Source organism: Passer domesticus, chromosome 3 (assembly GCF_036417665.1).
Source record: "Passer domesticus isolate bPasDom1 chromosome 3, bPasDom1.hap1, whole genome shotgun sequence".
Lineage (NCBI taxonomy): Eukaryota > Metazoa > Chordata > Aves > Passeriformes > Passeridae > Passer > Passer domesticus.
In genome coordinates this window covers 63,449,640-63,474,197 of record NC_087476.1, presented here as the reverse complement: position 1 = coordinate 63,474,197, position 24,558 = coordinate 63,449,640, and the positions used below count along the sequence as shown (strand labels likewise).

General features: G+C 41.2%; 1 long non-coding RNA gene across 1 annotated transcript in view; it reads left to right on the top strand.

Annotated features, from left to right (window-relative positions):
• Positions 1-1,154: 1,154 nt before the first annotated feature.
• The window catches only part of LOC135296763 (uncharacterized), a 38,312-nt gene continuing 14,908 nt past the window's right edge, over positions 1,155-24,558 (top strand). Inside the window, exon 1 of the long non-coding RNA XR_010358769.1 lies at positions 1,155-1,322. This is a non-coding gene — a long non-coding RNA (uncharacterized LOC135296763). The remainder of the gene's footprint in view (positions 1,323-24,558) is intronic.

The following is a 24,558-nucleotide window of genomic DNA, read 5'->3' as shown; positions in this document are numbered from 1 at the left end:
AGGGGGAGGTCAGGGCTTTCAAGCTGCTGGGATATGAACGAGCTAGGGTTTCCCCCCCTCCCCTTGTTTTTTTGAACTTCTTCTTTTTACATGTTGAGTACCATAAATATTTTAAGGAGACATCGGTGAATCTATGGCCGAAAAGATGGGCAAGAAATGCTACAGGACACCAAACCCCAAACCAGTGGGAACGTGGGGGAGAGAAGGGGCAAGGCTGCAGGGAAGGGGGTGCAAATGAAGGGGCTCTGCAGTGCAACCTCACAACATCAGGTGCAGGGGAGGTCAGCTGGGAAAGGTGGGCAACTCTCTGAAGCCCCAGCACCTCACCTTGCTTCCACCTTGGTGCTCCATAAGCATGTGCCATGGATCTCGGTCATTGGTTTCCCGATGTTGGGATGGGACAGCCCCTGTCTGCTTAGGGACATAGTCTGACTCCCCCAGTCTGACTCCCCTGATTAATTCAGAAGTAACCCCATTTTTAAGCCCTTTCCTAGTAAAAGCAATAGTATGTAATTAAGATTTAAAATACTGTTTGGTCATTGTCTTCTTAATTCTTTCTTGAATTTCGGCACCTTAAGCTGCCTTTGTTGTTGAGGAACTTGCTATTTCTTGAGAGATAGGGCTGGATCACTTGTTATTGTAACACTTCTTGGTGATAAAGTTCAGTCTAAAAATTAAGCAGCTGCAATGTTGCAGCACAAATTAGTTTAATGTAAGCAGTCAGGAGCAGCTGTTTGGCTCGGGACTCCGCTCCGGCGGTGGGGGAAGGGCGCTGTGATGCTGACAGTGTTTTTTTCTCTACATAAACATTTTCGGCTGTTGCAGCTTTTGTGCCGATCATGTGACAGTGTCCCTAGGCAGATAATTTATTTCTGTAGCTTTCATGAGCAATCATTAACCTTCAGACACTGAGCTTGCTTTCTGCTTTGTGGCATTTGTTGTTTTTTTTTGTATCCTAACTAGTTTAATTCACAGAGTGTCAAGAGAAAATTACAACCAATTTATAATAGACTGTAATGCATAATACTTATGTTTCTATTAAAACAGACCTTGCTTACAAGACCATTCTTACGGCTTAGCTTGTGTTCATGGATCAGAATAATTATTTTCAGTGATGTAAGTGCAGCTGTCATCATGATACTCCCACAGTGTCTTATTCTGAATGCAAAGCCCTTCAGAGTCCTGATTTGGGACCACCCTTTTGAATTCCCCCTTTGCTGGAGACACTGCGAAGTTTATTGAGATGCAACAGGCTTGGGAGAAAGGGCACAGCATTTATTCTGGTGATTGCTATTCTCCCACCATGACCGGCTGCTGAACAGGTATTGACCACCATAGAAAGTGTGTCTAGGGGAGAGGCGAGGCATTGCTGATAACAATTACAGCTCCAGTCTGTGCTAACTTAGGCTGGGGTTTCAGAGCAGGCTCAGCATTGGATCACAAAGCAGTTGTGACTGTCAGAAAAAGACTTCATTTTCATTCCTGTCCATTTTGTTACAGTAAGGGAAACAATAAATTCGGTGACTTTGTCAAGGTCACTGAAGAAATAAATGTCAGGATAGGAATTTCCCTTTCCCTGATCCTTTTCTCCAAGTCCTGTGCTTTTGTCTAGGGACGAGTGAAAAATACAGAGTCTTGGGCAAAATAATTAAAAATTAAGCAATGAAAAAAGCGGGAGGTGAGTGGGGGCAGGGAAGAGAAATCATAAAAAGAGCTGAAAGCCAGGGTGACTGCTGACTTACTGTGAATATAATTGTCCTTCAGATCTGAATGTGATTTTTGCTTTTGTCAACTGCCTCTCTGCCTTATCTTAATTCTTTTTTCTAACTGGCCATTCATTAGTACTGGCAAGTTCATCTTTTTTGTGTCAGAGAGCAAGATATTATGTTTGTATATGCCTCTGAATAGGTGTAATCTAGACATGTGTATTCCTTAGTTTATTTTTTACAGCTTGTGCCAGAGTGGAATCAAACATTTGTGATAGAAGTGCTCCCAACATAATGCTGCAGGTACAACGGACAAGGCAGACACAGGGTGGAAGGGGACAGAGATGGAGAAATAAAGATATTTCCAATGCCCCAAGGATAAAAGGGGACTTTACCATAATCTGTCAGTGAAAGAGCAGTACCATCCAGATAGTTCGACAATTGCTTTATTTCCTTAGGCCTCAAATGAAACTTTGTCCATCCTATGATTGCCCATTAACTTATGAAGAAGGCGTGTAACTGGAAGAAGACCAAAATACATTCTTAGTCTGAGATGTGACAGTAGTATGTGCTGTATCATCTTGTAAAACATACAAATGGGTGGATGGATTTTTGCTGTCAACATCAGGAAAAATATTGCTTCCTCATTAGTTAAAAATAATGTTTGAAATTGGTCTTTTACTGATGCTAGATTTCTGTGTGGAAAGATGAATGACTGAGTAGCTCACTGTTTGAAACCTCCATCTTTCAAAATGTTTAATGAAAATGAAGGCACAACATATGGTAAATGTGGACTGAAATCAGGGATGAAAAAGCAGAAGCCTCGGATGCCCACTGAAGGGCAAACGGGACTATGGAGGTGCTTGGTGTTGTGTTACATACAGGAGTAACATTTCTGGATGTATTAAAGTGATTTAGGAGTTATCATCCCATTGACTTTTGACTAGAGCCAGGATGTAACTGCCTAAGTCAATTCTGAAAATGGGAATTAGAATTCTAAGTCATTTTAAGGTGCTTTTGAAATTTTTAGCTCTAATCCCGGGTTGATTAATTTGTAACAAGGTGATTCATTCGTATCTTTCTTGTCTTCAGAAGCCTGAATGACACATTTGAGATGCACTCTAAAAGCACAGGTAATAGTCAGAGTGCTACCTCAGCGACTTTAAAAGACAATTGATTAATTTGAATTCATGCTTTTATTCACACTTTTAGAGGATTCTGAAATTAGTAATAGCACTTTGGAGCTGCTTGGTTTGAACTGTCACTTCCATGCCCTTGCCTTCATAAAGGTTTTCCTATTTTTTTCTTTCTTTTTTACTTTTTTTCCCAGAAAATTGTCCCTATCCCTCCCCACTGCTAACAGCAGTGCAGCCCCTCTGGTCACAGCAAAAGCAGGAGTTCTAAGATAGGAGCTGCTTTGCTGCATGGAATGGCTGAGTAGCTTTAGACAAAACAGTGTCCAGGAACCTGCTGTGTGCTTGTCTCTACTAGTTTGTACTGGGAGCTACAGGTACTTTTGCTGAAGCTGCCCTACAGTGAGTGATGCTGGGAGGAATATCACTGCCCTACAGTGAGTGATGCTGGTTCAATACTTAGGAAGACAAGACTTACAGTGAATTCAAGCCACCTTACCTGCTACTTTGTCCAAGAATAAAAAAAAAGTTCTCTTAGGTATTTCACCAGATTTTGTTAGAACCTTGCTAAGAACATACTGTAGTGTTTTATGAACTTATTAATTTTTGTTATTACTGACTTAATCTACTCTTGAAAAGCTGAGACTATAGTTATACTGGTCAAGCCATTATATAAATCTATATATACTGCTGCCTTACATCAGCAATGTTATTGCAAAAGTCAGTTTGCATTGCTCCTCTGTATTTTAGGGTGTAACTGATGACACAAAATCCTTTCTGGAGTGAAAGGAAGAATGCCAAGCCTATCTGTGGGACTTCTCAAAAACATTAGTGCTTACCAGAAGCAAATCTAAATATTTGACTTGACTGTACTTTCAGAATTGAAGGATCTTATGATCACAACAACTTCACTTTCATCCCTGGTACAGCCGCAAACAAACAGACATCTCAAATTAATTTAGAAGTCAATGGCTGGTATTTACTGTTTGGAGTAAAGAAACCTGGGTTTGCTTACATGTCTGAAAGGAGAAAAGTGGAGTGGAGGGACTGAATGCCATACAAGTTTGATTTATGGACTAATATCACCAACTCTTGACTGTGGAAATTATTTTGTGGAATGATTTGTTTCATGCAGTTTCGAAGTAATTTCCCTGAGATCTAGGAAGTCACCTAAGTTTTCTGTCCTACAGGCTGGAGGTAATCAAGGTCCCAGGGAGCCCTTCCACTTTTTCCAGTGTCATCAGTCTCAACCACTACACATCTTTTGATGTAAGGATTCCTAAAAGGTCCAAAGGAATACTGGGAACATCCAAATACCAGAGAAAACATGCCTCTGAGAACATATTCTAAAGCTCCCTACTCTCAGTTACACAAGAGAAGGAGAAAGGTTAAACTTTGTCACAATCTGAGCAGCAGCATCTGGGCTTTTTTGTTTTCCCTGAGTCCCTTGTCTGGAAAAAGTACTGCACATCATTTGGTCCTTGAGGAATGGAACATTTACATTGACAGCAACCCTTGCAAGCACTTTTGCCTCCCATTGTAGTTTAGGACATCAAGCACTAAGTTAATGAGTGACAGAGCTTTCCTTCTCTGCAGCCTAGAACTGTAGAAGGTGGATCTAGAAGATCGAAAGACTGCCATGAATTTTACCACCATCAGTTCCCTGAACTTGCTTTTTTAAAAATAAACTGACAAAACATGGATGTGTATATAATACTTAAACATATTCTAAAACAGATCTCAGGCTGTGCACCATGCTCTCAGGAGAGAATGATAAAGCAGATTGATTTGTGCAGTAATAGACAGAGCTAGGAAATGGTGACAAACACAGGCTGAGAATGTGTATGTGAATGTGTATGTGTATGCTCTTTGAGGGCTGGAACTGGTAAATTTCTTTCCCTTGCATTTTTCATTGCTTAAAGAGGGAAAAAACAACAAACACCCTCAAAAGGCAAAACCACAAGACAAAACCCTGACCCAAAACCCTGCAGAGGAAATGAAACCACAAGAACATTTTTCACACCAGCTAATTTCAAGGGTCTGCCATGTACACAGCAAGCCTAGGAAATTCACAGGTGCACTGTATCATTCTCCAGAATGCATTGAGCTTTTTTCTCTCTTGATATACACACACGTGCTTTAATATTGTTTTAACCATTTATTTACTGTCACTTTGATTTTTTACCACCTGTAATCCACACACTCTTTTCACTGCCATGCAGCTGACTAGACCCAGAGGCTTCACAGTGGAGTAATCTGTCATCCCAGAATGTGTATAATGTAGGGAAGTTGAGCAGAATGAATTTATTTTCACAAGAACAAGGGAGAGTCCTTATTTTCACAAGGACTTGTAGTTTACAAATCATCAGGGTTTCATTTTATATGAACTGCAAAACATAAAAGAAGGGAGGAGTTAGCCAGAAACAGAAAGCAAGGATCTAGAAATGTATTTTGACAGCTATCCCCCAATGAAAGTTAGCAACACAGAAAAAAACAATGGCTTACTAACCAGAAGCATTGCAGAACTCTCTGGGGAGACCTCACTGCAGCCTCCCAGTACTTAAAGGGGGCTTGTAACATAGAGAATGACTTTTTACACAGGCAGATAGTGATAGGACAAGTGGAACAGTTTTAAACTAAAAGAGGAGAGGTTTAGATTAGATGTTAAAAAGAAATTCTTCACTCAAAGGATAGAGAGGTGCTGGCACAGCTTGTCCAGAGAAGCTGTGGTTGTCCCATCCCTACAAGTGCTCAAGGCCAGGTTGGATGGGGCTTGAAGAACCTGATCTAGTGGAAGGTGTTCCTGCCCATGGCAGGGGATTGGAACTAGATGGTCCTTAAGGTTCCTTCCTACCCAAACTATGGATACCTGGTCTTAGGAGTCTGGCTACGGGCATGAATATTTTGTCCTATTTTTTATTTTTCCCTCTTGAGAATAGTTGTCAGTTTGAAAGAAGGTGTCATGGCGAGACTGATATCCTTTTATGGAGAATGTGTTTCAAAGAAAAGGATAAATCTCTCAGAGGAACAGCAGGAAATATCTTTATAATTTCATTAGCTCAATTTAAAGTTAATATTAAGCTCCTGAAATGTGTTTATTCATTTGTTTGCTGGCAGTCTGTTTGCACATTCTCCCTGCTTAACACTGGCTTGAAAACTTGTATTTTTATTCATGTGTTCTCCTCACTGTTTACTGAGGTAAAAGAAAAACAATTTTCAATAAAGCTTTAATTTTCTTTACAGGTGACTGAATGTTAAAGGTGTTAGAATGGTGAAAATGGGTGAAAATTGTGAGAATGGGTGAAAATAAAGAGGGGCAACATGTATATTATTAGTTAAAAATATTGTTTAAGTGCCTACACAGCTTTCTTTTGCTACACTGTCTACTTCACATCATCATCAATAATATTTAATTGACTCTTCTACAAATGCCTTCTCCCAGAGACAGTGAAATATTCAAAATATATCTAAATGGAGAAAAATTCCCTGAATCTCCCAATTAGGGAAAATTTCAGAGGGAGGTATAAATAGAGCATAATTGAGAGTTAAGTGGTACATATCCTGTTGTGACCTTTTGCAGAGAACACATTCACCCCTAGCTAACTATTTGAGCAAAGATATGCCTGGTATTGGTCCTGTAGTAAATAAAAGACATTCCTTCCCTTTAAATGTGAACTACTATGTGATTTGCAGCTCCAGCATGTCAGTTCCGTTTTCTTGGAGGGGAAGAATCTGGTGTCTGTAAGCTGCTTTTTAAGTGCTTAAGTGGATTTGAGAAGCAGGCAGCCATATACTTGGGGGAAAAAAAAGATTCCCTGAAGAAAAAAATTGATTTTCAGATTTCCCATTCAAAATTTAAAGGCAATTCTCTTTGTGTGCTCAATATATAGTAAAAATAGGACCTATTATAGCCAATTGCTACTCTGAGTTTACATCCAGTTTCTTCACTGGATGGAGCTCAGATTTAGCCCAGTATCTGCCTTGGGAAAGAAATGTGTATGTGAAAAGAAATGATGGAATTTGATGTAATACAGAAATAGTCCAACCATGTATAACTAGAAATAAGGGGATGAAAGTGAACAAAGAAAGATCCATGCTGATAATGAGGAAAAATTTCATAGCAGTGAGGTCTGTTAGTCTGCTGAATGGTCTCCCAAGGGAATGAGTTGAACCCTCGTTGCTTTAGTTATTTTTAAAATGAACAAAACAGTCAAAATCCTTGCAAGGAGACACTCTTAATTAACAAGAAGACAGGAGAAATGACCGAATGGGTCTCCTTTTTCCATCTCCACTGTTCATGACTATTATTGTACGTAAAACCGGGTTTGGCAATAAAATTATGGATTTCCAATTTTCACTGCAATTTTGCAGCACTCTTATGCCATAATAATAGCAGTACTTGCCCACTTTTTCTTTTCCCTCTATAAACTTTTGTGTCTTACTTTTCCTTCAAAGAGGGATATTTTGTAGCCCTCTGACTCGAAATGGCTGTCAGGTAGCCTAATTTACTTTAAATAATACTACTTGTAAACATAAGAGAAGTATTTGAACCTTGTGCCTCCTAATTTTCCTCAAGAACTCTTCAGTCAGACCCCAAGTCCAGGGCAACAGTACTGGGCAAAATGTCACTGTTTGTATCTAGGGGTCAACCTGTGAAATAAGAGGCTGCCTGTACAGCCAAGCGTTGGGCTTTCGTTGATTTGCACAAACATAAATGATAAAGGCATGACAGGCAGCACATCTTTGTGATCAGTATTTAGGGCTCCTTATATAATTTCAAGACTTTTCATCTTTCTATTGAAGCCAGTCTTTGACCTGGAGTGTTTTCACAGTAGCAAGATGCTCAGGCAAAGGTGATTCCTGCTTCTCTGTCCAGGCATCTCTAGTGCCCATCAATGCCCTGCATCCATTCCCTTGTTCTCAGAAACCCCACATAAACTTGTAGGGCAAACTGGCTCAAACAAATGGTAACTCAGCAAAAATAGCAGGTAAGAAACAGTGCAAGGAGAGAAGAATTGTACATGGTCCTTTATGGGCTTGCTTCTCGGCAGCTGTTCTTTTTGTCAGATGATAATGACATGAATTTTAATGGTTAATACTGATGTCTAAACTGAAGCAATGCTGCAATGAGTCAGGCCCTGCTTCTTCGAAATGCTGTGCAAATATTTGCCAGTTATTCTTCCCAGCAGGCAGCAAGCTATGCAACCTTGTTGCTGCTTTATCAGAAGACAGATTGAGGGAGGTGAAATCCAGGAAGATCCAATTGTTATGTTACAGTCATACAGCAAGGATGGGCAAAGGGCATCAAAGCCCGTACTTCATAATCAGCCCGAGATAAACCTGTGAGTAGCATGACCAAGATGACTAGAGTATAAAATAGAGAGAGATATGGTGCTATTGTGTATTTATTAGTGATTTACTGAGATGAACGTTCATCCCAAGAGTTAATCCAGGAATATCCAAACCACTGTAATTATCCCTGCACAAAGGCTCTCTATTATTTGCCTGTTAAGTAACAAAGCCTTTTCATTACCTGGCACTGACATAACTTTAGCTGCAGTGGTAGGTAGGCAGTGAACTAGCTTCCCCTGTTTGTGGGGGATGGGATATCATGGGATGGAGCCCTCCCCCCGTCCCTGCGAGCTCTAGCAGAATACAAACGGGATGGCCAAACTTTTCTTTGAATAAAAATGACTATCATTGCTAATATGCCAAATGTTATGTACCACAAACAGTTGAAATCTTATGAAAGGTACAAAAAGAACAAAGGAGAAAATTCCTGCCACACACAAAATGAAAACGTAGAAGCACTGGCCACAGGAAGGTAACTGTATTAAAATTGGGAAAGGATCCAAAATCTGTAGTAGCTCTCTAATCTGCAACACAAGAGCAAGGATTTTCATTATGTTTTGCATTCCACATGCGCCTTTGCTTTGGAGCTCTTATGCAATTGTTGATGCAGTAAAACCATTGTATTCATAGTGATTTCAAAGATGTGGATGCTTCCAGGGTTTGACCTATTTTACCACTCATACATTATACACCGGGTAAAGCTACTCTCATAGGGCAGAATCATTAGTACTTAAATTGTATCTGTCTACTGCTGTCCCTTTTCTCTGCAAGGCTGCTTATTTTTTACAATTCTAAATCAATTATATTTTATTAAATAATTTATGTTTACATGCATCAGTGGAAACTGCCCATGCACATTTTAAGGCAGACCTCAGTGTATATAGATAAATTAAAGCAGAGATCAGTGTATAAATATAACTAATAGCTAATATTTCTGTAAAGTTGAAATAGTCTTTTTCAATTAGTGATACTTTTTACTTTGGAGGTATAAAAACATACTTGTGGTCATTACTTCCAGACCAATACTACAACTCAAGTTTTTGGAGGTTCAGATTCAACAAAACTCCCAATCCCATGACTTTCTTTCAGCAGGATGAAGTCTTCCCTAGTTAAACATGCTTGAGACCAATTAATATCTACAGATCTCAAACTTTGCTCTGCACAGTAAGGCACAAACAACTTTTTGAACATCAGTTTAATGCCTCAGGATTTTTCCATGAGCCAGACTGCAAATTTTGTGTGCTGTAGACATCATTGCAAGGACAAAGCTCCCTGCTTCTTTTTGAAAAAAGAATTAATAACTGATCCCAAATAGTGTAGTTCAGGGCTTATTTTCTTTAGATCCCCAGAGCCATCCTGTCTGGTACTGCTAGCAATCTTGAATGATGAAGACAACAGTGATTTCTTCAGGCTCTACCATGGATTTCCACAGTAAGAGCAGGCCCAGGACAAATGTATTCTCCCACTGCTGAAGTGTAAGGCATACAGCACACATGAGAGATGATCTCCAGAGGTCACTTCCAACCCTAACAATTCTGTTATTCTCTGAGATGATGAGTAGGCTCAAACCAAAAGTTGGTTTGCAGTGGAGGGGGAAGCTAGTTAATACCACCCTTCCCCCCTCCTTCCTCCACAGGGATCTTGTTTTCTGTGGGTCAGTCTTCCCCTTTCTCCACAAAAACTGGATTAATCTCTCTGAAGCAGCTGCACAACAAAAGCTTAGATGGCTGCCCAGAAAAATCTTTCCTCTGTACCAGCTGCACCAGTGGTGTTAGGGCAGAGATCTTCCCTTTACCTGCTGGCAGAGAGAGACTTCTTCAACATTGGGTCACTCTTTTGACTTGTCTGATTCTTTGGAGCCATAGTAATGGAGATGCCACAGCACTGCTGAAGATGACCCATCTGCTGGTCACTTCAGCACTCGGGCACAGACCAGAGCTGCTCCCGGGGGTGAATCCAGGGCAGGACCAAGGGTTTTCCCACTTCCCCGTTGTAGTCTTACACCTCAGCTCTGGGCTGTGGTGGATGGTGTTTCTCTGCCTTATTCTGGGCTCTTGAGTGCCTTGGGGCTGAAGTGTGGTCTCTAATGAGAAGTTAAATGAAACCTTTACTGTTTCTGTGACCTCCAAAAATAGGAGCAAAGTGAAAACAGAGGCAAGAGTCAATCAGCCAGTGATTACATTAAAGAAAATGGTTCTCTGCAGAAAGCATGAAAGAGAAAACAGACTGGGTGCTGGGACTGAAGTAAGGAAAACAAGACTTGTGGGGTTTTGAGGTCTTTTACTTTACTTTTAATCCTTTCATAGTGTATTTTAAATTCATAAATAATGGAATAAAAAAGACACCAACAAAACTCAGCTAAATGATCTTGAGCCCTCAAGCCTCAATCAAAAAATAAACATTATAATGCTTTTAAAAGGAATTAGTAATCCACAATTATAGTATTCCATGTTTAAAAATAAAGCTGTTGAATAAATGAACAATACCATGGCTGAAAAGTATTTCAGCTGAGGAGTGAAATCCCTGCAGAGAGTGATCTGTGAGATTCTGCAGGAAATCTGCATTACAATACACCATTTCCATTTCCAGGGAGGGACTCACAGAAGGACACTTGGAGGAGAAAAAAGAAATGAAAAAGCCCCAGTCCTTTATGCCTAGGTTGTAGGGGGCCTTGGCCCATCATTCTCATGCTAAACAGTTACTTCTTCTACAGGTACCCAACTTAAATGGGAATATTTTTTGAAAGAATAGTGAATGTGAAAAAGGCTAACAGAATTGGTTCTTAGGTTAAAGAAAACTGTCTCCATAGCTCAGTTAGATAGCAGACATGAGTTTACCTCTCTCTCTTCCTGAAAATGAGGTAGAGGAGTGTGTCTGAAGCACTAGGCTACTCTGCTGCTCTTTGTCTTCTGCCCCTCCGTTCCAACTACTCCACCTCTTGTTACTAATTAAATATCTTTGCAGTGGAGGAAAGGTTTCAAGCTGGATCATTAGCCCACTAGTCAACCAGCTTATGAGGGATGCAGGATGTCAGGGTCCTAAGGCTGCTCCAGTGACAATCACAGTCTGGTGTTGCTGTTCTCCAGTACAGGGGACTACAAATAGTGCCCTTTAGGCTGGAGTCTTCTGGCTGTACTTCAGCAGCTGGGGAAATGGCCATCCAGAGACTTGGATACACAGAGTATTATGTCCTGGCTCACTGCCTCATCTGAAGGCTAGGGTGCAATGGGCCAGCCTCACTTGCGTGTGGAAAAATTGACACAAGACTGGTTTCCTTTTGCTGCAGTGGGAAAATTTGTGAAATCTTTGTTAAATTTGTGGGATAGGAAAAACAGAAAGGCAGCAAGTGGAAGAAAAAAGGAATAAAGTTCCTGGCTTCTAGTCCCCAGGCTACTAAGCCAGCCATAGCAGAGTGTGACTGGGTCACTGGCATTAGCATGTTCACATGGTTACTTTGGTGGAGAGCAGCAGTAAACACACAGTGCTGTCTGCACCATGTGTAGCAGAGAAAGTGTTTTGGCAGAAGGAAAGAATGGACCCATCAGCTGTATAAATCTGTTTGTTGCAGTCTGTACTATAACTAATACAATGGGCTGCTACTCTCTTTGTGGAAGATGACAATCTTGAAGACAAGTAGATGCCATGTTTCTGTCTCCTTAGCATTTCATTACACACAGAGTATCTTCTGCTTGGGTGTGTATTGAAAGGAAGAGAAACCACAAAGCAATCAGCATCTGGTTATTTCTGCCAATCAGAAGTTCGTGGTATGTCCAAAAAAGACCCAAAATTTGCCCCTGACCTCTACTCCTGGAAAGCATTGGCTGTTACCTTTTGCTTATAATTTATTGTGGCTCTGCATTATGCCAAAATGTGATCTAATTAGGGATAAAATATGTTGAAATTTCTGCATTTATACAAACATGGATACCCGCCTTCATAACTGGATTTAGCCACATTTTACCTATGTGCCTATGGATTTGTGTATTTATGTTTGTGTGAGTGTGTGTATGAAGGAGTGTGTGTGCATTTCAAATAGGTGTGTATGTGAGGAGGCAGTTTTAAAAGCATACCTTACATGGTATAAAATATACTGCTACATAAATCACAGGAAGAATTCCATCTCTAAATTAAAGTACACTCCAGAAAGAGCAATTATGGTCTCTAAAATGTTTCTGTTAAATTCATGAGACACCATACAATTTTATTCATGTTATCATCTACGGTTGCCTGAAAGTGTAAAAAAAATAATCTTAGCCACTAGCAGAGAAATGTGCAAAATACTGTCAAAGGAGTGGCAAAGGTCATTTCTATTGCCTGCCTTTTTATGTGTTCCATTTTTGTCTCTTTTTTTTTTCTCATTGCAGTTTGTTTGTGTACATTGCAAAACTTTAATGGAAGAAAATATGAGGGGGGCAAAATAAATATAAAGAAACAGGCTGCTGTTCAACAGTGCTGAGCTGGTATTTCCATGAATGATGTTAGACTCGTGTTTAGAATAGAAATTCGGAAGGTCCACAAACAGAAGGTTGCAGAAATGCTTTTCTCCTTTTCTCTCTCTTTTACACTTGATACATTTTAAAATTAACACATATTTCTGTGTAGTTTGATAAATGTGTTATCATTAAGCACAGCAGTACTGATTGTGTGAGGCACAGAAAGGAGAAGCCTTGGAACAGCTGGACCATACATTTTCTTTGTTGCTGTAGATGGCCCATTGCTCTGTGCATGGGATTTTGTTTGTGCAGGTTCAAATTCCAAACTCGATTGCTTAACCCCTACAGTAATAGCAACTGATTAGAGTTTAACACAGCAATAACAACATTTCCATATGCAGGTGCCTGACATCAGGCATGAGAGCTCCATTTGAGATCCCTAAGAAAAGGTACCATTTTCCAGAGATGGCAGCAAGCATTTGCAGTTTTTGTTGAATCCAGTTGTATCAGCATGTCCTTCATTTCTCTGAGAAGGAGAAGCCCTTAACTCTGGTTAATCAGTTGAAATATTATCTTGATCTTCTCAGTAAAGTGTCTTAAATTCAGATGAGCTTTTCTTGTTCAGAATCAGGCATAGCAAAATGCATAAATAAATGCAGAGGTAAAAGGCAAGACTGAATATAATCAGATACATAAGTGCTTTGCTGTATAAGGGCACCACATCTTATGCATCTATTTTGTTGAGTCAGTCCCTAATTGTCTGTTATACCTGCCTTAAAATGAGATTTACAACTGTTCTGGCAATGTTTAAAGGCAGTGTAGTTTAATTTCTATAGCTACTTCTTTACTTGTTTTTGCTAGAAGTTTGCTTTCTCCCTTCTTGCTGCAAGACTCCTTCTCACAGTAAAGAAAACTCCATGTGAAGTGTGAGCACAGTCCTTGAATAAACACTTTATTCCTTAGGATAAGGAAAAACATTGTAAGTAAAATGTGATGGATAAGCTGACCTCTGTAAAAAATCCAAAGTGTTCCTGTTTCCACCTAAAATAGCGCTCAGTAGGTGATGGTGCAGTTTTTTACCCCTCACAAGAGCCTGCATAGTTGCAAACCTACAGAAGTGAAGAAATGGTGTAGAAAAGCTGACATTACAGTTAGAGGCTGCATCTTCTGTGCAGATGCAGAAATGACACCAAGCAGAGTTTGTGCACAAACCGTGCAAGCCTTTCCCCAGAGGTGGCTGCAGAAGTGGGGTGAAATGGTAGCTGAAACAAGGGTGTTACTGGACAGTGCTTGAGTGCCAGGCAGTGCCAGCTGTACTGCCAGCTGTACTGCCAAGAGAGGTAACAAGGTGTTGTACACAAAATGTTTCCATCAAGAAGGCAAAATTTCCTGAAATCTCCATATGTTGAATAGTCTTAGGAGAGTTCCAGCATAATTTGTGACATCAGAAGCTTTAAACTTCCAGAGTTTTTAGATGTTTAGACTAACTGGACACTAGGACCTCTTGGCCCCTTTTATAGGCCAGAACAAAACACTCAAATCCATATATATATATTATCCAAATAATATAAATTGCTTGCTTAGTATTAGAATAGTGTATTTCAAGGCATTTTTGTATTTTTTTCACCTATAGAGAAGCTTAGATCTGGGCAGGGAACCTATTCCCAGCCCTTTGAAACTGTTTATGGTTGAAATTGTTTTTCCTGTTGGAACAAACCCAACATGCTTTTAGATTTTTTTAATGGAGAGAAAAAGCACATCACTGACCTTTTAAGAGCCTGCTCATAGTGAGTTAAATCAGGTACCCTACAGAACTCAGTATGGATTGTTTGGGCTGGAATTTGTTTATTTGAGATCTGGACAATCCATGTATGAACTTGTGGAACTGATGTATTCTGTCTCCAGTGTTTTTATGATTAAAAAGACAGGGAGAAAATTATACCTCAGAAAAATCACAGTTTACAACTAATGTCCCAAAATGAGTTGAATCCCTGTAGTGGAGACTACCACATACTACTCAAACTGTTTTGTCTACCAGAATTTCTGGCTTTCCTGCCCACCTGCCTAGCCAGTAAATATGACTGGCACATTTCAGCCCTGATGTAGAATTAAGGTATCAGAAGCTCCACATTTGCTTTGACCTGGTCCTAGGCAGCTCTGATTTCTGACATAAACGAAGCCCCAGATTCCTTAAATTAGCATTGGCTTCTGACTCAGACACTCCTACCTTCTCCCTGACCTGCAAACACTAGCCTAGGCCAGCCAACAAACCCTTCCTACCAATATACCTATAAGCATATGTCTAAAAAAAAAAATAATTATTTCTCTGTTTGCCCCCCAGAAAAATAGTTTTGTCAGTCTGCATTTCTCAGGCCTTTATGAAAGGGACTTTCTTTTAACTGTGACTTGTGCAAGCAACTACATGCATAATTTCTGTTTGATAAACAGTAAAAACAATGCTAAAATTAAAACATTCTTTTTGTCAGCATATGTATCTGGAATGCTGAAGGCTGTTCTTCTAGTAGGGAGGGATCTTGCACACATTTATTTATCTGGTTAAACTTTGCGGCTCATTTTTAAAGCCAGCAACTTCTCAACCCCAAGCAGCAGAGCACAAGTAAAGGCAGATGGTCGAATGAAGCAGAAAGACTGACTATAAAAAGCTCAGCCTTTCAATAATGTTGCTGCCTCCCAGTTTTTTCATACAAATCTCTCCATTTTGCCTTCCAGAGCCTCACAATTAAAATTCTATTCTGCCTGTCTAATCAAGACAGCAAATCTATTGAGTTGCATAATGCTGGGGATAATCAAGGAAGGATGTGACATGAATCCATTTTTTTTTACAGGTATAAAATGAAATATTTTCTCTCTTCCCCTGAAAACAGATGGGTGGCTGAGGAATTTTTATTTGGCCTATCTTCTCCCTCTTGTTCCCTTCTACCTTTGGCACCAGCCATTCACTGCTGAGTATATCTGCTTATTAGGGACCACTGCCATGGGGGCAAACAGGTTTCAGTGGTGACAGTACCTTAGTGGAGTGGGACACAGGCAATGCATGTGGCTCTACATGCTAGTGGATTGAAGTGGTGGTGCCAATCACCTCACTGCCCACCCCTTTACTTTAAGGTTATTTTTCCAGTAGCCTGGAAAACTGAATAAAATGTGTATTTCTTCCCTAGTTGCTGTAGCTAAGCCTTGTTTATTAATGTACTCTGAAATCCCTTCTGTACCTCCTCTAATTCATGTTTATATCCTTTAGGGCTGGTCTTGAGAAGAAAACAGGGGCTTGCAGGATTTGACCCTGCAGACTGTGGGCTCTCACAGTTAAGTGACCAAATGTAACTCTGGAGCGAGGGCACATCACTCCCCCTCAGCTGTTTGAAGAGGAGCTGTGTGAGCTTTTGCAATGACTGAAATTGGCACGTAGCTTCCTATCCACCAGTAAATCCCTGAGCATCGAGGTGAACAGGCAGACTACTTTTTGTGTGAAGTCAGAGAGGGAATCAACCCAACTGAGCTGAATTGGTTTGTAACCCAATCACACTTAATTTGGTTACAGGAAAAACAAGGCCCGTGGAGTTTCAACCTTGCTCCTGTGCAACATCAGGAATCTGATTTGTGCCGATCTCATAATCGGGTGCAGACAACAAGGAAAACAAGACCTTGCAGTGGTTTCTTTACTGAGCCTAACAAACCACATCTGATAAGCTATATAATTTGCTACAGCAATTTGTGCCAAAAATAAAAGGCACAGCCCTACAGTGCAGCACGTTTCTGAGAAAAACAGAACCCCACCTCTTGCCTTTGCAGCATCTTTCTCTTTCTTTTGCTCTCTCAGTGAGCCTGAGCAGATGCCTTCCATCCTGAATGACTGCCTCTGTGTTGCTGTGCCTGCCCTGCTCCCCAAACTGATTTTGGCCTCCTTCTTCCCTGCAGGACGATCCAAGGTGATGGCACTAGCAGGGTTAGGAAATGATGACAGTATTTTGATGACTTGAGCAGAGAAGGTTGTTTCTTGGCTGAGTGGCCCTGACTAGAGAGGAGGAAGCTGAAGGTCTGAACCATCAAGTAATAAGCTATACAACTTTTTCTAAAAGAACCCAGGCATTTTTGTTGTTAGGGTTGTTGTTGTTGATTTAACAGTTCTTCTAATATTGCAAGAAATGTGTCTCTTTTTAGTTCAGTGAACAGAAAAGAAACTGGTTTTTCATGTGTATTTTAGGTATCAGGCCGCTAATGGAGAAAAATGTTCCTATGCTTTTTTGGGGGGAGTGGGGGGAGTGTATGTTTTTTCTTTGTCCTGTTGCTTACAGAGAGAGAGGGAAATAAAAAAAGCAAACAATACAAAGTTCTGAAGAATGCAAACTGTCAGCTATGCCATAGAATAACTTGGAGGTTAAATGTGAATCCCTGCAGTATATTTTCTAATTTGGATTTTGCCAAGGTTACCTTAAAAACCTTAATGCTTTTTGCAGTGTTTACAGCAAAAACTGCAGATGTGCTTCTTGGTTATTAAAGGGAAAGCATATGAGAGGGAGGTGGACTAAGAGGAAAGGAGAATGAAAGGTCAATGATTTTAATTCTACCTTGCTGAATTCCAAAGTTTGAAGGGATATATTTGCTTGAAAGGTCATGCTATGGAAGGTAAGCACCCTGAAAGCAGTGTGTTCGGGGTTGCACAGTGGAAATAAACAACAAGGTAACTTGCCGGGATGTTTGCGTGTCAAAGGTGACAAAAAACCTGCCTTTTTTCAAAGCCTCTCAGCCCTCTGCAAACTCACTGGGATCAGGACTGGAGTTTAAAGGCAACACACTGGTGTTTGCTTTAACTCCTTAGACAAAAGCCCTATCCAGAAGCCAGCAAGATTTCACTCCTTACTGAAAACAACTAAAAGAGAGAGCAGCAGGCTTCGTATCAGGGCAGCACTTGAAACTTTCAGTGTTTTTGAGTTCAGTGAGTTCACACTGTGTTCCCTTAAATATGAAAATTCTAGAAAAACAAGTGCCGGGCACAAAGATCTGCAATGTTGACTTTGATTATGAAAATCCTTCTGATGGTAATTTTGAGGCTAAATATATCATACTTTGGTCCTTTGCTTGCACATAACCCAGCACAACAGATTCCAAATTTATGACTATTGCCTCTGAGCACTACTACGACACAACAGTGGATACTGATAATGTTATTTATTCTTTAGTTAAAGTTACCTAGAAGGAGTGAGATCCTTCAAGTCAAGTAGCAAGAAAGTTTTCCTTTAACAGCTACCCCTCCTCTCTGCCCCTCTGGCCAATTCTTGCATGGTTCATTAATGGATTTTAACATTATAAGAGTACTGGAAGGAAGGAAAGTTCTTACAGGCAAGGACGATGGAGGCGCACGACAGAATAAGTGACTTATACAAGGTCATGCAGGAAACCTGATGCTGTGCCAAGAACAGAGTGTAAGTTCCTTGAGTTCTAGTTAAGCTCTTTGTCCATTTACCCATCCTCCTGCCTGCTTGCCTAAGCCAAATAAACAACGACAGCCACACACACACACACGCACACACGCACACGTGCGCCTACGTACATGTGCACACATTGCAAGACAGTATTCCTGCAAACAAACTCAAATGTTTGCAAGCAGCAGGCAAAGCGTGCTTGTGCACCTTTAGTTTAAGCAGCCCTGTCTGTATGTATTCTAATGCATGGTGCTTAAACAAACTCAACAGTTTAAAACTGCAGCCCGTTGAGCATAAGGACAGTGCAATGTTCAAAAGGATTTTCATCTGGCAACATCTTGGTGGAATATGGCTCATCCCAGGAATAAAGCACACTGAGTTTTAGGTTCTTCCCCCCAAGTGCATGGGGAACAAGGGCTTTTGAAGGCATTATCACTAGAGTATTTTAACACAAGAAACAGCTGATTTAGCCCTTGCCTCATTATCAGAAATCTTCACTTGAGGCTGAAAAGTAGCACAAGCATTGTTAGACTGAACCATTATAGTCTGGCAGACACAAGCAATGGTAAACAGGATTGTATAATGGTGTCAGCAGCTTTAGGAGTTAGCTGGTGCTACTCAGTCTATATTTAATTGTACAGTGAGTTTGACTGTCTGATTGGGCTCTACTCCTGTATCCCAGCAAACAGCTGAAATATTGTCTCCTGCCTCAAATGAGAGAGGGATCAGGCTTTAAAGAAAGGGGCTCTTATTTTTTGCAAAGCTGTACTCAATGAGCATGTTTTGGAAATACATCAGCATGACCTTTCAGCAATGTGCCAAAAAATGGGAAAAAAAGGGAAAGACTTTGGGAACTGCCAACCAGGAAACATTGTTTTGTTTGTTTAAAAAAGAAAACCAGAAACCCGTCCAAGAATTTTTGTGTAAGTTAGAGGCTAAGTCACTCTCCTTTATAATCACTCATCTTTTTCTGGATACTGTATTTTCAGTGAGGGTAGATAAAATCTGGCAACATGCTCATTGGCTCTGTGTTTGGATTCAGTCCCCTTGACACTCATCTGCCTCCATAAACTTTCATCTCCTAAACTCAAAGCAAGTTCACCCAGGAAAGAAAAAAGGGAAGGGGGCTGGGGTGAAGGCTGGCGAACTGCACAATAAAAATCCAAACTGCAGCTTTTGCCATTTCTCAATGAAGAAAACATTAGCAATGGCCAAGAAGTGCAATAAAATGCCATAAATCACCCAGCTTTTATTTCCTGTGTGTGAGCACTACATAAAGATGAATTTCTGGCAATTTCTAGATACACACAGGTTTTACAAGTGTGATTATTTCTTCAGGTTGAGTAATTTCAAAACATGCACAGAGAGTAAATTGAAGAGAGACCAAAAGGTGAAAAGCTATATGTTCTACTCCTTCCCCCTGCTCCCTTCCCCCTGTGCTGGCTGTTTTGCAGCGTCAGCCTTCCATGCATCATCAGCTCTCTACAAGCGGTGGAAACCCCCTCCCTAAAAGTCTGAGGCCTTGTGCAAAGCCATAGGATTTGGCTATCCCAAATGCATTCTGGTGCATTTCTTATTCTCCTCCTCCCCCCTGTTTACATTCCAGCTCATTTCTCATTTTCCATGGGAAAGAAAGAGATACTAGCAGGTATAACAAGGGGCCCTTTAAATATTTCCTGATTCCTGCTTGCTAATGGGACCCTGAAACTGTGTTTTACAGAGGTTCTCACACAATGTACTTTTAATAGCAACATAACTTTTATTGAAGTTTTGTTATAGTGGGGAAAAAAGTTAAAAATAAATGATAAGCTCTTTTAATGCTAATTGCTAATGTAAAGTGGAATGACTTCCATTTTATTAAGCACAAGCAAGTCTGACAAATGCAGACTTCGAATTTTACTTTGAGCTTGGTAATTTTTTTTAGGTGACTGTTCAAAGGGTTTAGGTCCCAATTTAATTCACTTTAAGGCTTATTTTAATTTCATAGATAATTAGAGATACTTTTCTTCACTTTAAACATACCTGATGTCACAGAATGATAACAAAAATCCCCAACAGCCAGTTGGGACATAAATAGGACATATGAAATAGGACATATTAAAACACCCCCCAACATTTTGTGCCCCCTCTAGCTTCACCAGTTGGCTAGTAAGCACTGAGCCAAATTCTGCCTCAGTGACACATATGCAGCCAGCCTCCCCCGACCTTAATGACAGTTCTGTGCCTACGTCTAAGGGCAGAATTTGACCCATTTTTTCCCAGGGTGGTAATGGGCTCAGATGCATCTTCCTTCTCCTATTTTGCTCTGCTGATGGATGAGCGCAGCACACCAGCACAAACAATCGTGGTATAGATCCTAAACATAAATGCGATGTTAATTTCAAGGTCTATTAGCAACACCACGAAAAAAAAGAAATGTTTGACAGGACAAAATCTGCAGGGGAAAAGAAAACATTATTCTCAAGCTTCAGGGAGGTTATTATTGCAAACAATGGAGAATCGATAAATTATATTTAACACTATTAAAGGCAGTTGACAGTGTTCCTTTGAGCGAGCACACCGAGGTCCCGAACACCGTGTGACTGCTGCCCCAGTGCCCAGAGCTTTCCAACTCACCATCGGGTCACGTTGGGAACACTCTGCACAGCGTTTGTGGAAGAGCTGCAGGGAAGTGCCCTGTGCTGAGCACACACACACACACACACACACACACACACACACGCACACGCATCAATAAACTGAAGCACCACAGTCTGCCCCCCCTCGCCCCCCGAGCTTGTTATGCTTAATTTCTGAGTTGGTGAAGTGGGCTGCTGCGCACTCTCAGGGCTGTTTTTTGTTTCGTTTGAAAGCAAGTGGAAAGGCAAAAGCAAACAGGGTTTTGGCTACGAAAGGATGACCTTCCTTGTAAAGAATTTAAGTCTTTTTAACTTCAGAGGGGAATGAGGCAGGAATGCTGTTTGTATCTGAACACTAACATGGTGAAGGGGAGTGGGGGGAGGGAAGCGGCATCTTCCTCCTATCACTTCGGTGCTTTCAAAGATCCCCATTTCCCAGAAGTACTTCTGTAGCAGGATAATATAATTATTAGCAGCTGTTAAAACAAACAACAAACAAAAACAAAAAGCGCAGGCCGGGACTGGCATGTCTGCACATGCCTGAATGCTCTGACCGCTGCACGGAGGACTCCAGAGAGGCCCCTTTCCCCACACACCGCTCGGATTGAGGCCTGGTGGAGCCCGAGCGCGGAACAGCAGGGCGAGAGCGGCGGCCAGAGGCATTTATTTCCATCCATTCATGTTATGAATGCCGAACACTCCTCCATTTGATGAGTGGAGCATTGATTCTTTTGCTTCTCGAACACGCTCTCCCGTAAACAAAGGGCAGAAGAGATGACTTATTTCAGATTTAGAGAAACACGGGGGGAACAAATGAAACAACAGAAGGTGCAAACGCAAAAACTTCCACGCTTTTAAAGAGGAATATGGGGAGAGGGGGAGAAAGAGGTTAAATGATGGTTTGTTCCGGTGGCTTTAAAAATCTGACAAGTGGTAGGATTTCTGATCACATCTTTTGTTGTCTTGTGGATCGTGTTGCTGGGATTGAGGGGGGTGTGGTTTGGGGGGGATGCAGATCTTTCTGTCTTTCCCTTTTTAACAAGAGCCTTCAGGGCCTTAAATTCTGGCTAAAAGTTTATAAACATGATCCTGGGAATCTGTAAAATCCAAAAGCAAATGAAAGCATTCCCATGCGAATTGTTTATTAAAATCACATGATTTTTAAGTAGCTCTCATGATTCCTTGGGCCAGTTTCACGATTCTGAATGCTCAGGGTTGTCAGTATATATTCTACCTGCTCCCTGGGACTGGGACTACTTTTTCTGATTAGCTGGCTCTAGGCAGCTACTTGGTCTGCAAATTCCTGTTCGAAATCCTCCATTCATTTATTAACAAGGCAGAGGGGCACAGGTAGAGTGTCAGCCCCATGAATATGAATGCCCTGCCTGACTGATCCGAGTGGCAGGCACCAAAGCAGCGACTCGCAGCAATTTTAAACGTGACTGCCTCCAAGAGTGCGCACCCTCCCTCCCTCCCTCCCTCCCTCTCTCTCTCCCTCTCTCTCTCCCTCTCTCTCTCCCTCCCTCCCTCTCTCTCTCCCTCTCTCTCTCCCTCCCTCCCTCTCTCTCTCCCTCCCTCTCTCTCTCCCTCTCTCTCTCCCTCCCTGCTTCGAGGATCCCAAGCCCGAGCAGCGATGCGGTGTGCCACTGCACAGCCGCCCTTTCTTGGCGGCTGAGGCACGGGTACAGGTTTGGGTTGTGCTGCCGGAGCTCCAGGGGAAGAATGGAGACATCCATTCCAGGGGAAGGCAGGCGACATCTGGCCCAGGGGCACGGCGGGCAGGAGGGCTTGAAACCGCTGCAGCAGAATGCACCGGCTCTCATCCCCGAGTCTGCAGCCAAAATGAAATGCAAAATGGCACATATCGCATGCATGTCCCCTTTGTCTGGGAGGGAGAGACTTCTCTCTTTAAAGGGGCAGTACGCAAAAGCAGCGAGGTTTCTGACGCTGCTAAGCTTCCTGGTATCTTTCCAGGCTGGATAATAATTGGCAAATGTCAAAGTCTTAAAAAATATGTAGTGGTAGTTAAAAATGTGACTAAACCCCGAAGGTTGGTATTAAATCCAGACAAATCCCTTTAATATACTGGGCCAGACCGGCTGCAAGTATTTATGAAACTTTGCAGCTTGGACCCCTCTCCACTGATAATGACGGTCAGTCTTGTTATCATGGACCTCTTCCTTTGTCCTTCCCTTGCCTGCCAGGCAAAGAAGCTCTGCCGCTTACATTTTCTTCTTGACCCTCCTTGTCCTTTTCTCAAGTGCCTCTTATGCTGGTTAGATAAAAGGTAGCACTGTTCTAAAACGCTGCCTCTGTAGTTTTGCTATGTAAAATGACATTCATTCTGAAGAGTGGTAAGAAAATAATGATCTCATTAGAAGAGAGTTTAGCTGTGTAGTGGTTCCTCTCTGTAGTGGAGATTAAATAGCAGCTAACTACAAACAATAGTCATTTAAACAAAGAGCCGGCATCAAAGTTATTATCTCTCTTTCTGCCCCTCAAGAACATCATCAGAAATTGATCCTCTCACCACTGCACATTTTCATCAAAGGTCCTGAATTTTAAGCTTGAAACACTAATTGTTTTATGCATGTATGTGTGTCTGTATGTATGTTCTAAACTGGTTTCTCAGGTTGGTGATCTTAACTAATTATTGGTGACATTTCACTTTTTTTTGGTCATGAAGTTTCTTCATTGTTGTTTTTTTTCTTTCTTCCTCAGAAAGAAAGAATACAAATTCTGTCTCAAAAAAGAGAGGTGAAGTGGCAGAAATAAAAGAAATAATAGTGCAAACATTTTTTTTTCTCACCTGTGTATGAGGAATGCTAGGAGTGCATGGTCACTGCACATTTGGGAAATGGAAAAAAAGAGGTGGCTCAGAATTGCAGATGCTGCCTGGACTGTAATCAGAATAAGAGAAGGATGGGAATGATGAACCTGTTACGTGCCGCATCTATGGGAATGTTAAAGTGCAATTGCAAGACAAGAAGCAAGGAAGCCTTGAAAAAAACAGCCTCCCCTCTCTCCTGTGACCAACACCCTCCACCTCCTCAGGTGATGGTACATCATTTGTTACCTTTCTGAAACGAGAGCCTACCTTCCTTGGTTGATGCCTGCTCGCAGCAGAATATCAGCTCTTTACACTCATGCAGCTTTTGAGCTGTGGAAGGGGAGAGGCATGAAAAGCAAACCATCCAGGAACATGTTGCTTAAAACTGGAGCTCTCTGGTTGCTGCTCTTGCTGTTGCAGTTGCTGCCATGCAACACCATTGAGAGGCCTGCGTTTCAGGGAGGCAGCAAGCAAAGGAGTGGTGTGTAATGATGATTATGATGCTGGTTCATATTTGTATACATGCAGCAAACCCCAAGTTGTTTGATTTGTGGTTGACTCAAATTGGAGCATGCATTCTATGTCAGTTAGGAAAGAACAGCTTGTGAGAAAATTGCTCTCACTGTAGTGCATGGAAATGCTTAATTTTTCTAAACATCTTTGTTCAGTGTGAAGTACCAGATTCATGAAGACCCAAAATACAGAGCTGTCGCTGTTTTTTTAAGGGCAGATGTATGCAGTCACCTACGTTTCTCATGACCTCCAAATGCCAATTATATCTCTAGGAAATCTGAAAGAAAAATGTCAGGCTTTTTGTTTGAGATTTCCTGTGAGAAGTGAAAACTGGAGCAATATCTTGGTTAAAGCCTCAGTCTAGTTGGGGTTGGTCTGATCTGAATGGATTTCTTTCTGGAACTATTTTCTTTGCTGTGGAAAACATTGTAAAGTATGTATTTTTCTTTCCTTGAAAGTACATTTTTGTTCAAAGAGACTTTTTTGTCTTTTAAATGAAAAACATTTTGACCAAGTCAGCTAGGGGTATAAA